The sequence below is a fragment of the Zeugodacus cucurbitae genome, chromosome 6, assembly GCF_028554725.1.
Source record: "Zeugodacus cucurbitae isolate PBARC_wt_2022May chromosome 6, idZeuCucr1.2, whole genome shotgun sequence".
Taxonomy (NCBI): domain Eukaryota; kingdom Metazoa; phylum Arthropoda; class Insecta; order Diptera; family Tephritidae; genus Zeugodacus; species Zeugodacus cucurbitae.
Window position 1 is genome coordinate 73,483,207 of NC_071671.1, and position 11,074 is coordinate 73,494,280.

Consider the following 11,074-nt stretch of genomic DNA (forward strand, 5'->3'; position numbering starts at 1 on the left):
ATATAGATATTAAAGTTGAATGGGTTGGGATTCGAACCTCGGACTTTCGAGCTAGTACCATAACCAGATATATGCCCGTATTTTCCAGATATATACAGTGAGCGGTATAAATCGGTCGAGAAGTGATCGGGTGGATCGGCACGAGCTAAACGGACCACTGACCGACCCCAAAAAACCGGGTCTTCCCCGAGAACCGGCTACCAACTCGTCCAAGTTTTGCCCCAAAACGCCCCCCGGCCACACCCACCACACCGCCACACCGCCACGAGTGTGCCCCACCAAAAAAAACCCGGGTCCAAAACCGGGTCCGGCTGCAGTACTAGGCAAAAGCCGCAAAAAATGCCGAAAAAATCGGCGGCAATTGGGTAGGGGTATTTTCGCTACACGCCCACCCACCCTCGAACAACAGCAACACAGCAACACAGCAGCAGCAGCAGCAGCAGCATAATCCTGTCAAAGAAAAGAAAAAAATATATATGTATGGGCATATGGGGCATATATGCATTACTTTGGTACCAAAAGTGTATATACTGTACTGATGCCAGTTGAGTATGTTATAAGTAAAATTGTCGATAAGCAAGATGAGAATTCAGCGATTACCTATGATCACCAGACAGCACAGCACAGCACAGCACAGACCATTTAACGGCCAAATTTGAATTATGACACATATGTTGCATATGTTGCACATATGTGAGCATATGATCATCAAGAGTGAGTGAGTTCAGTAAAAGTGATCGTGTGTGTGGCAGAATAATTTTCACATATAGATGGAGGTACCCGTACATTATTACACATGTGAGATTGATTGTCACGCTCCTGGTGAAGCTAGGTTCGCCACAAATGGCTCTAATGGTAGCCAATGGAACCTACTAGGTGGCCCAAAGCGTTTGAGCCACCAGCCGGGTGCAGCCGGGACGCACCCGATAGCATGTATAAGTGTACACACACTTTTCTACCCCTATCATATCATATATGTGTTCAAGTGTACACACTATTCTGTTCTGTTCTACAATACACACATATGATCATGAATTTGTTATAAATTTGTCAACATATGGTAGAATTTGTTATAAATTTCTTTGTTTTTCACATATAGATGGATACCCGTACAATAACAGCTGATGTGGCACACATGTGTTTCTACTACGCAGTACATGAGAGTATGTATGTATATGATAGTATTACACACGCATAAATCTCCGATTATATATACTATATATATATGCGATGCGATCACCATATATGTATGTACACATGTGTATGTCAGTAAAAACATTATTATATATAGATATTAAAGTTGAATGGGTTGGGATTCGAACCTCGGACTTTCGAGCTAGTACCATAACCAGATATATGCCCGTATTTTCCAGATATATACAGTGAGCGGTATAAATCGGTCGAGAAGTGATCGGGTGGATCGGCACGAGCTAAACGGACCACTGACCGACCCCAAAAAACCGGGTCTTCCCCGAGAACCGGCTACCAACTCGTCCAAGTTTTGCCCCAAAACGCCCCCCGGCCACACCCACCACACCGCCACACCGCCACGAGTGTGCCCCACCAAAAAAAACCCGGGTCCAAAACCGGGTCCGGCTGCAGTACTAGGCAAAAGCCGCAAAAAATGCCGAAAAAATCGGCGGCAATTGGGTAGGGTATGGTATGATCATGAATTTGTTATAAATTTGTCAACATATGGTAGAATTTGTTATAAATTTCTTTGTTTTTCACATATAGATGGATACCCGTACAATAACAGCTGATGTGGCACACATGTGTTTCTACTACGCAGTACATGAGAGTATGTATGTATATGATAGTATTACACACGCATAAATCTCCGATTATATATACTATATATATATGCGATGCGATCACCATATATGTATGTACACATGTGTATGTCAGTAAAAACATTATTATATATAGATATTAAAGTTGAATGGGTTGGGATTCGAACCTCGGACTTTCGAGCTAGTACCATAACCAGATATATGCCCGTATTTTCCAGATATATACAGTGAGCGGTATAAATCGGTCGAGAAGTGATCGGGTGGATCGGCACGAGCTAAACGGACCACTGACCGACCCCAAAAAACCGGGTCTTCCCCGAGAACCGGCTACCAACTCGTCCAAGTTTTGCCCCAAAACGCCCCCCGGCCACACCCACCACACCGCCACACCGCCACGAGTGTGCCCCACCAAAAAAAACCCGGGTCCAAAACCGGGTCCGGCTGCAGTACTAGGCAAAAGCCGCAAAAAATGCCGAAAAAATCGGCGGCAATTGGGTAGGGGTAGCCGGGTGCAGCCGGGACGCACCCGATAGCATGTATAAGTGTACACACACTTTTCTACCCCTATCATATCATATATGTGTTCAAGTGTACACACTATTCTGTTCTGTTCTACAATACACACATATGATCATGAATTTGTTATAAATTTGTCAACATATGGTAGAATTTGTTATAAATTTCTTTGTTTTTCACATATAGATGGATACCCGTACAATAACAGCTGATGTGGCACACATGTGTTTCTACTACGCAGTACATGAGAGTATGTATGTATATGATAGTATTACACACGCATAAATCTCCGATTATATATACTATATATATATGCGATGCGATCACCATATATGTATGTACACATGTGTATGTCAGTAAAAACATTATTATATATAGATATTAAAGTTGAATGGGTTGGGATTCGAACCTCGGACTTTCGAGCTAGTACCATAACCAGATATATGCCCGTATTTTCCAGATATATACAGTGAGCGGTATAAATCGGTCGAGAAGTGATCGGGTGGATCGGCACGAGCTAAACGGACCACTGACCGACCCCAAAAAACCGGGTCTTCCCCGAGAACCGGCTACCAACTCGTCCAAGTTTTGCCCCAAAACGCCCCCCGGCCACACCCACCACACCGCCACACCGCCACGAGTGTGCCCCACCAAAAAAAACCCGGGTCCAAAACCGGGTCCGGCTGCAGTACTAGGCAAAAGCCGCAAAAAATGCCGAAAAAATCGGCGGCAATTGGGTAGGGGTATACTAGGTGGCCCAAAGCGTTTGAGCCACCAGCCGGGTGCAGCCGGGACGCACCCGATAGCATGTATAAGTGTACACACACTTTTCTACCCCTATCATATCATATATGTGTTCAAGTGTACACACTATTCTGTTCTGTTCTACAATACACACATATGATCATGAATTTGTTATAAATTTGTCAACATATGGTAGAATTTGTTATAAATTTCTTTGTTTTTCACATATAGATGGATACCCGTACAATAACAGCTGATGTGGCACACATGTGTTTCTACTACGCAGTACATGAGAGTATGTATGTATATGATAGTATTACACACGCATAAATCTCCGATTATATATACTATATATATATGCGATGCGATCACCATATATGTATGTACACATGTGTATGTCAGTAAAAACATTATTATATATAGATATTAAAGTTGAATGGGTTGGGATTCGAACCTCGGACTTTCGAGCTAGTACCATAACCAGATATATGCCCGTATTTTCCAGATATATACAGTGAGCGGTATAAATCGGTCGAGAAGTGATCGGGTGGATCGGCACGAGCTAAACGGACCACTGACCGACCCCAAAAAACCGGGTCTTCCCCGAGAACCGGCTACCAACTCGTCCAAGTTTTGCCCCAAAACGCCCCCCGGCCACACCCACCACACCGCCACACCGCCACGAGTGTGCCCCACCAAAAAAAACCCGGGTCCAAAACCGGGTCCGGCTGCAGTACTAGGCAAAAGCCGCAAAAAATGCCGAAAAAATCGGCGGCAATTGGGTAGGGGTATTTTATATATTTTTTTCTTTTCTTTGACAGGATTATGCTGCTGCTGCTGCTGCTGCTGTGTTGCTGTGTTGCTGTTGTTCGAGGGTGGGTGGGCGTGGGGCGAAAATACCCCTACCCAATTGCCGCCGATTTTTTCGGCATTTTTTGCGGCTTTTGCCTAGTACTGCAGCCGGACCCGGTTTTGGACCCGGGTTTTTTTTGGTGGGGCACACTCGTGGCGGTGTGGCGGTGTGGTGGGTGTGGCCGGGGGGCGTTTTGGGGCAAAACTTGGACGAGTTGGTAGCCGGTTCTCGGGGAAGACCCGGTTTTTTGGGGTCGGTCAGTGGTCCGTTTAGCTCGTGCCGATCCACCCGATCACTTCTCGACCGATTTATACCGCTCACTGTATATATCTGGAAAATACGGGCATATATCTGGTTATGGTACTAGCTCGAAAGTCCGAGGTTCGAATCCCAACCCATTCAACTTTAATATCTATATATAATAATGTTTTTACTGACATACACATGTGTACATACATATATGGTGATCGCATCGCATATATATATAGTATATATAATCGGAGATTTATGCGTGTGTAATACTATCATATACATACATACTCTCATGTACTGCGTAGTAGAAACACATGTGTGCCACATCAGCTGTTATTGTACGGGTATCCATCTATATGTGAAAAACAAAGAAATTTATAACAAATTCTACCATATGTTGACAAATTTATAACAAATTCATGATCATATGTGTGTATTGTAGAACAGAACAGAATAGTGTGTACACTTGAACACATATATGATATGATAGGGGTAGAAAAGTGTGTGTACACTTATACATGCTATCGGGTGCGTCCCGGCTGCACCCGGCTACCCCTACCCAATTGCCGCCGATTTTTTCGGCATTTTTTGCGGCTTTTGCCTAGTACTGCAGCCGGACCCGGTTTTGGACCCGGGTTTTTTTTGGTGGGGCACACTCGTGGCGGTGTGGCGGTGTGGTGGGTGTGGCCGGGGGGCGTTTTGGGGCAAAACTTGGACGAGTTGGTAGCCGGTTCTCGGGGAAGACCCGGTTTTTTGGGGTCGGTCAGTGGTCCGTTTAGCTCGTGCCGATCCACCCGATCACTTCTCGACCGATTTATACCGCTCACTGTATATATCTGGAAAATACGGGCATATATCTGGTTATGGTACTAGCTCGAAAGTCCGAGGTTCGAATCCCAACCCATTCAACTTTAATATCTATATATAATAATGTTTTTACTGACATACACATGTGTACATACATATATGGTGATCGCATCGCATATATATATAGTATATATAATCGGAGATTTATGCGTGTGTAATACTATCATATACATACATACTCTCATGTACTGCGTAGTAGAAACACATGTGTGCCACATCAGCTGTTATTGTACGGGTATCCATCTATATGTGAAAAACAAAGAAATTTATAACAAATTCTACCATATGTTGACAAATTTATAACAAATTCATGATCATATGTGTGTATTGTAGAACAGAACAGAATAGTGTGTACACTTGAACACATATATGATATGATAGGGGTAGAAAAGTGTGTGTACACTTATACATGCTATCGGGTGCGTCCCGGCTGCACCCGGCTGGTGGCTCAAACGCTTTGGGCCACCTAGTAGGTTCCATTGGCTACCATTAGAGCCATTTGTGGCGAACCTAGCTTCACCAGGAGCGTGACAATCATATGAGTACCATAAAAACCAAATTTTTCACTTTGACACGCTCCTGAGGAGCGGGTGCGTCCGGGTGGTGGCTCAAACGCTTTGGGCCACCTAGTAGGTTCCATTGGCTACCATTAGAGCCATTTGTGGCGAACCTAGCTTCACCAGGAGCGTGACAATCATATGAGTACCATAAAACCGATCTTTTCACTTTGACACGCTTGGACACGCTCCTGAGGAGCGGGTGCGTCCGGGTGGTGGCTCAAACGCTTTGGGGCACCTAGTAGGTTCCATTGGCTACCATTAGAGCCATTTGTGGCGAACCTAGCTTCACCAGGAGCGTGACAATCAATCTCACATGTGTAATAATGTACGGGTACCTCCATCTATATGTGAAAATTATTCTGCCACACACAACGGCCAAATTTGAATTATGACACATATGTTGCATATGTTGCACATATGTGAGCATATGATCATCAAGAGTGAGTGAGTTCAGTAAAAGTGATCGTGTGTGTGGCAGAATAATTTTCACATATAGATGGAGGTACCCGTACATTATTACACATGTGAGATTGATTGTCACGCTCCTGGTGAAGCTAGGTTCGCCACAAATGGCTCTAATGGTAGCCAATGGAACCTACTAGGTGGCCCAAAGCGTTTGAGCCACCACCCGGACGCACCCGCTCCTCAGGAGCGTGTCCAAGCGTGTCAAAGTGAAAAGATCGGTTTTATGGTACTCATATGATTGTCACGCTCCTGGTGAAGCTAGGTTCGCCAAAAATGGCTCTAATGGTAGCCAATGGAACCTACTAGGTGGCCCAAAGCGTTTGAGCCACCAGCCGGGTGCAGCCGATAGCATGTATAAGTGTACACACACTTTTCTACCCCTATCATATCATATATGTGTTCAAGTGTACACACTATTCTGTTCTGTTCTACAATCCACACATATGATTATGAATTTGTTATAAATTTGTCAACATATGGTAGAATTTGTTATACTACTACTACGATAACAGCTGATGTGGCACACATGTGTTTCTACTACGCAGTACATGAGAGTATGTATGTATATGATAGTATTACACACGCATAAATCTCCGATTATATATACTAGAGTGAGTGAGTTCAGTAAAAGTGATCGTGTGTGTGGCAGAATAATTTTCACATATAGATGGAGGTACCCGTACATTATTACACATGTGAGATTGATTGTCACGCTCCTGGTGAAGCTAGGTTCGCCACAAATGGCTCTAATGGTAGCCAATGGAACCTACTAGGTGGCCCAAAGCGTTTGAGCCACCAGCCGGGTGCAGCCGGGACGCACCCGATAGCATGTATAAGTGTACACACACTTTTCTACCCCTATCATATCATATATGTGTTCAAGTGTACACACTATTCTGTTCTGTTCTACAATACACACATATGATCATGAATTTGTTATAAATTTGTCAACATATGGTAGAATTTGTTATAAATTTCTTTGTTTTTCACATATAGATGGATACCCGTACAATAACAGCTGATGTGGCACACATGTGTTTCTACTACGCAGTACATGAGAGTATGTATGTATATGATAGTATTACACACGCATAAATCTCCGATTATATATACTATATATATATGCGATGCGATCACCATATATGTATGTACACATGTGTATGTCAGTAAAAACATTATTATATATAGATATTAAAGTTGAATGGGTTGGGATTCGAACCTCGGACTTTCGAGCTAGTACCATAACCAGATATATGCCCGTATTTTCCAGATATATACAGTGAGCGGTATAAATCGGTCGAGAAGTGATCGGGTGGATCGGCACGAGCTAAACGGACCACTGACCGACCCCAAAAAACCGGGTCTTCCCCGAGAACCGGCTACCAACTCGTCCAAGTTTTGCCCCAAAACGCCCCCCGGCCACACCCACCACACCGCCACACCGCCACGAGTGTGCCCCACCAAAAAAAACCCGGGTCCAAAACCGGGTCCGGCTGCAGTACTAGGCAAAAGCCGCAAAAAATGCCGAAAAAATCGGCGGCAATTGGGTAGGGGTAGCCGGGTGCAGCCGGGACGCACCCGATAGCATGTATAAGTGTACACACACTTTTCTACCCCTATCATATCATATATGTGTTCAAGTGTACACACTATTCTGTTCTGTTCTACAATACACACATATGATCATGAATTTGTTATAAATTTGTCAACATATGGTAGAATTTGTTATAAATTTCTTTGTTTTTCACATATAGATGGATACCCGTACAATAACAGCTGATGTGGCACACATGTGTTTCTACTACGCAGTACATGAGAGTATGTATGTATATGATAGTATTACACACGCATAAATCTCCGATTATATATACTATATATATATGCGATGCGATCACCATATATGTATGTACACATGTGTATGTCAGTAAAAACATTATTATATATAGATATTAAAGTTGAATGGGTTGGGATTCGAACCTCGGACTTTCGAGCTAGTACCATAACCAGATATATGCCCGTATTTTCCAGATATATACAGTGAGCGGTATAAATCGGTCGAGAAGTGATCGGGTGGATCGGCACGAGCTAAACGGACCACTGACCGACCCCAAAAAACCGGGTCTTCCCCGAGAACCGGCTACCAACTCGTCCAAGTTTTGCCCCAAAACGCCCCCCGGCCACACCCACCACACCGCCACACCGCCACGAGTGTGCCCCACCAAAAAAAACCCGGGTCCAAAACCGGGTCCGGCTGCAGTACTAGGCAAAAGCCGCAAAAAATGCCGAAAAAATCGGCGGCAATTGGGTAGGGGTATTTTCGCCCCACGCCCACCCACCCTCGAACAACAGCAACACAGCAACACAGCAGCAGCAGCAGCAGCAGCATAATCCTGTCAAAGAAAAGAAAAAAATATATAAAATACCCCTACCCAATTGCCGCCGATTTTTTCGGCATTTTTTGCGGCTTTTGCCTAGTACTGCAGCCGGACCCGGTTTTGGACCCGGGTTTTTTTTGGTGGGGCACACTCGTGGCGGTGTGGCGGTGTGGTGGGTGTGGCCGGGGGGCGTTTTGGGGCAAAACTTGGACGAGTTGGTAGCCGGTTCTCGGGGAAGACCCGGTTTTTTGGGGTCGGTCAGTGGTCCGTTTAGCTCGTGCCGATCCACCCGATCACTTCTCGACCGATTTATACCGCTCACTGTATATATCTGGAAAATACGGGCATATATCTGGTTATGGTACTAGCTCGAAAGTCCGAGGTTCGAATCCCAACCCATTCAACTTTAATATCTATATATAATAATGTTTTTACTGACATACACATGTGTACATACATATATGGTGATCGCATCGCATATATATATAGTATATATAATCGGAGATTTATGCGTGTGTAATACTATCATATACATACATACTCTCATGTACTGCGTAGTAGAAACACATGTGTGCCACATCAGCTGTTATTGTACGGGTATCCATCTATATGTGAAAAACAAAGAAATTTATAACAAATTCTACCATATGTTGACAAATTTATAACAAATTCATGATCATATGTGTGTATTGTAGAACAGAACAGAATAGTGTGTACACTTGAACACATATATGATATGATAGGGGTAGAAAAGTGTGTGTACACTTATACATGCTATCGGGTGCGTCCCGGCTGCACCCGGCTGGTGGCTCAAACGCTTTGGGCCACCTAGTATACCCCTACCCAATTGCCGCCGATTTTTTCGGCATTTTTTGCGGCTTTTGCCTAGTACTGCAGCCGGACCCGGTTTTGGACCCGGGTTTTTTTTGGTGGGGCACACTCGTGGCGGTGTGGCGGTGTGGTGGGTGTGGCCGGGGGGCGTTTTGGGGCAAAACTTGGACGAGTTGGTAGCCGGTTCTCGGGGAAGACCCGGTTTTTTGGGGTCGGTCAGTGGTCCGTTTAGCTCGTGCCGATCCACCCGATCACTTCTCGACCGATTTATACCGCTCACTGTATATATCTGGAAAATACGGGCATATATCTGGTTATGGTACTAGCTCGAAAGTCCGAGGTTCGAATCCCAACCCATTCAACTTTAATATCTATATATAATAATGTTTTTACTGACATACACATGTGTACATACATATATGGTGATCGCATCGCATATATATATAGTATATATAATCGGAGATTTATGCGTGTGTAATACTATCATATACATACATACTCTCATGTACTGCGTAGTAGAAACACATGTGTGCCACATCAGCTGTTATTGTACGGGTATCCATCTATATGTGAAAAACAAAGAAATTTATAACAAATTCTACCATATGTTGACAAATTTATAACAAATTCATGATCATATGTGTGTATTGTAGAACAGAACAGAATAGTGTGTACACTTGAACACATATATGATATGATAGGGGTAGAAAAGTGTGTGTACACTTATACATGCTATCGGGTGCGTCCCGGCTGCACCCGGCTGGTGGCTCAAACGCTTTGGGCCACCTAGTAGGTTCCATTGGCTACCATTAGAGCCATTTGTGGCGAACCTAGCTTCACCAGGAGCGTGACAATCAATCTCACATGTGTAATAATGTACGGGTACCTCCATCTATATGTGAAAATTATTCTGCCACACACACGATCACTTTTACTGAACTCACTCACTCTAGTATATATAATCGGAGATTTATGCGTGTGTAATACTATCATATACATACATACTCTCATGTACTGCGTAGTAGAAACACATGTGTGCCACATCAGCTGTTATCGTAGTAGTAGTATAACAAATTCTACCATATGTTGACAAATTTATAACAAATTCATAATCATATGTGTGGATTGTAGAACAGAACAGAATAGTGTGTACACTTGAACACATATATGATATGATAGGGGTAGAAAAGTGTGTGTACACTTATACATGCTATCGGCTGCACCCGGCTGGTGGCTCAAACGCTTTGGGCCACCTAGTAGGTTCCATTGGCTACCATTAGAGCCATTTTTGGCGAACCTAGCTTCACCAGGAGCGTGACAATCATATGAGTACCATAAAACCGATCTTTTCACTTTGACACGCTTGGACACGCTCCTGAGGAGCGGGTGCGTCCGGGTGGTGGCTCAAACGCTTTGGGCCACCTAGTAGGTTCCATTGGCTACCATTAGAGCCATTTGTGGCGAACCTAGCTTCACCAGGAGCGTGACAATCAATCTCACATGTGTAATAATGTACGGGTACCTCCATCTATATGTGAAAATTATTCTGCCACACACACGATCACTTTTACTGAACTCACTCACTCTTGATGATCATATGCTCACATATGTGCAACATATGCAACATATGTGTCATAATTCAAATTTGGCCGTTGTGTGTGGCAGAATAATTTTCACATATAGATGGAGGTACCCGTACATTATTACACATGTGAGATTGATTGTCACGCTCCTGGTGAAGCTAGGTTCGCCACAAATGGCTCTAATGGTAGCCAATGGAACCTACTAGGTGCCCCAAAGCGTTTGAGCCACCACCCG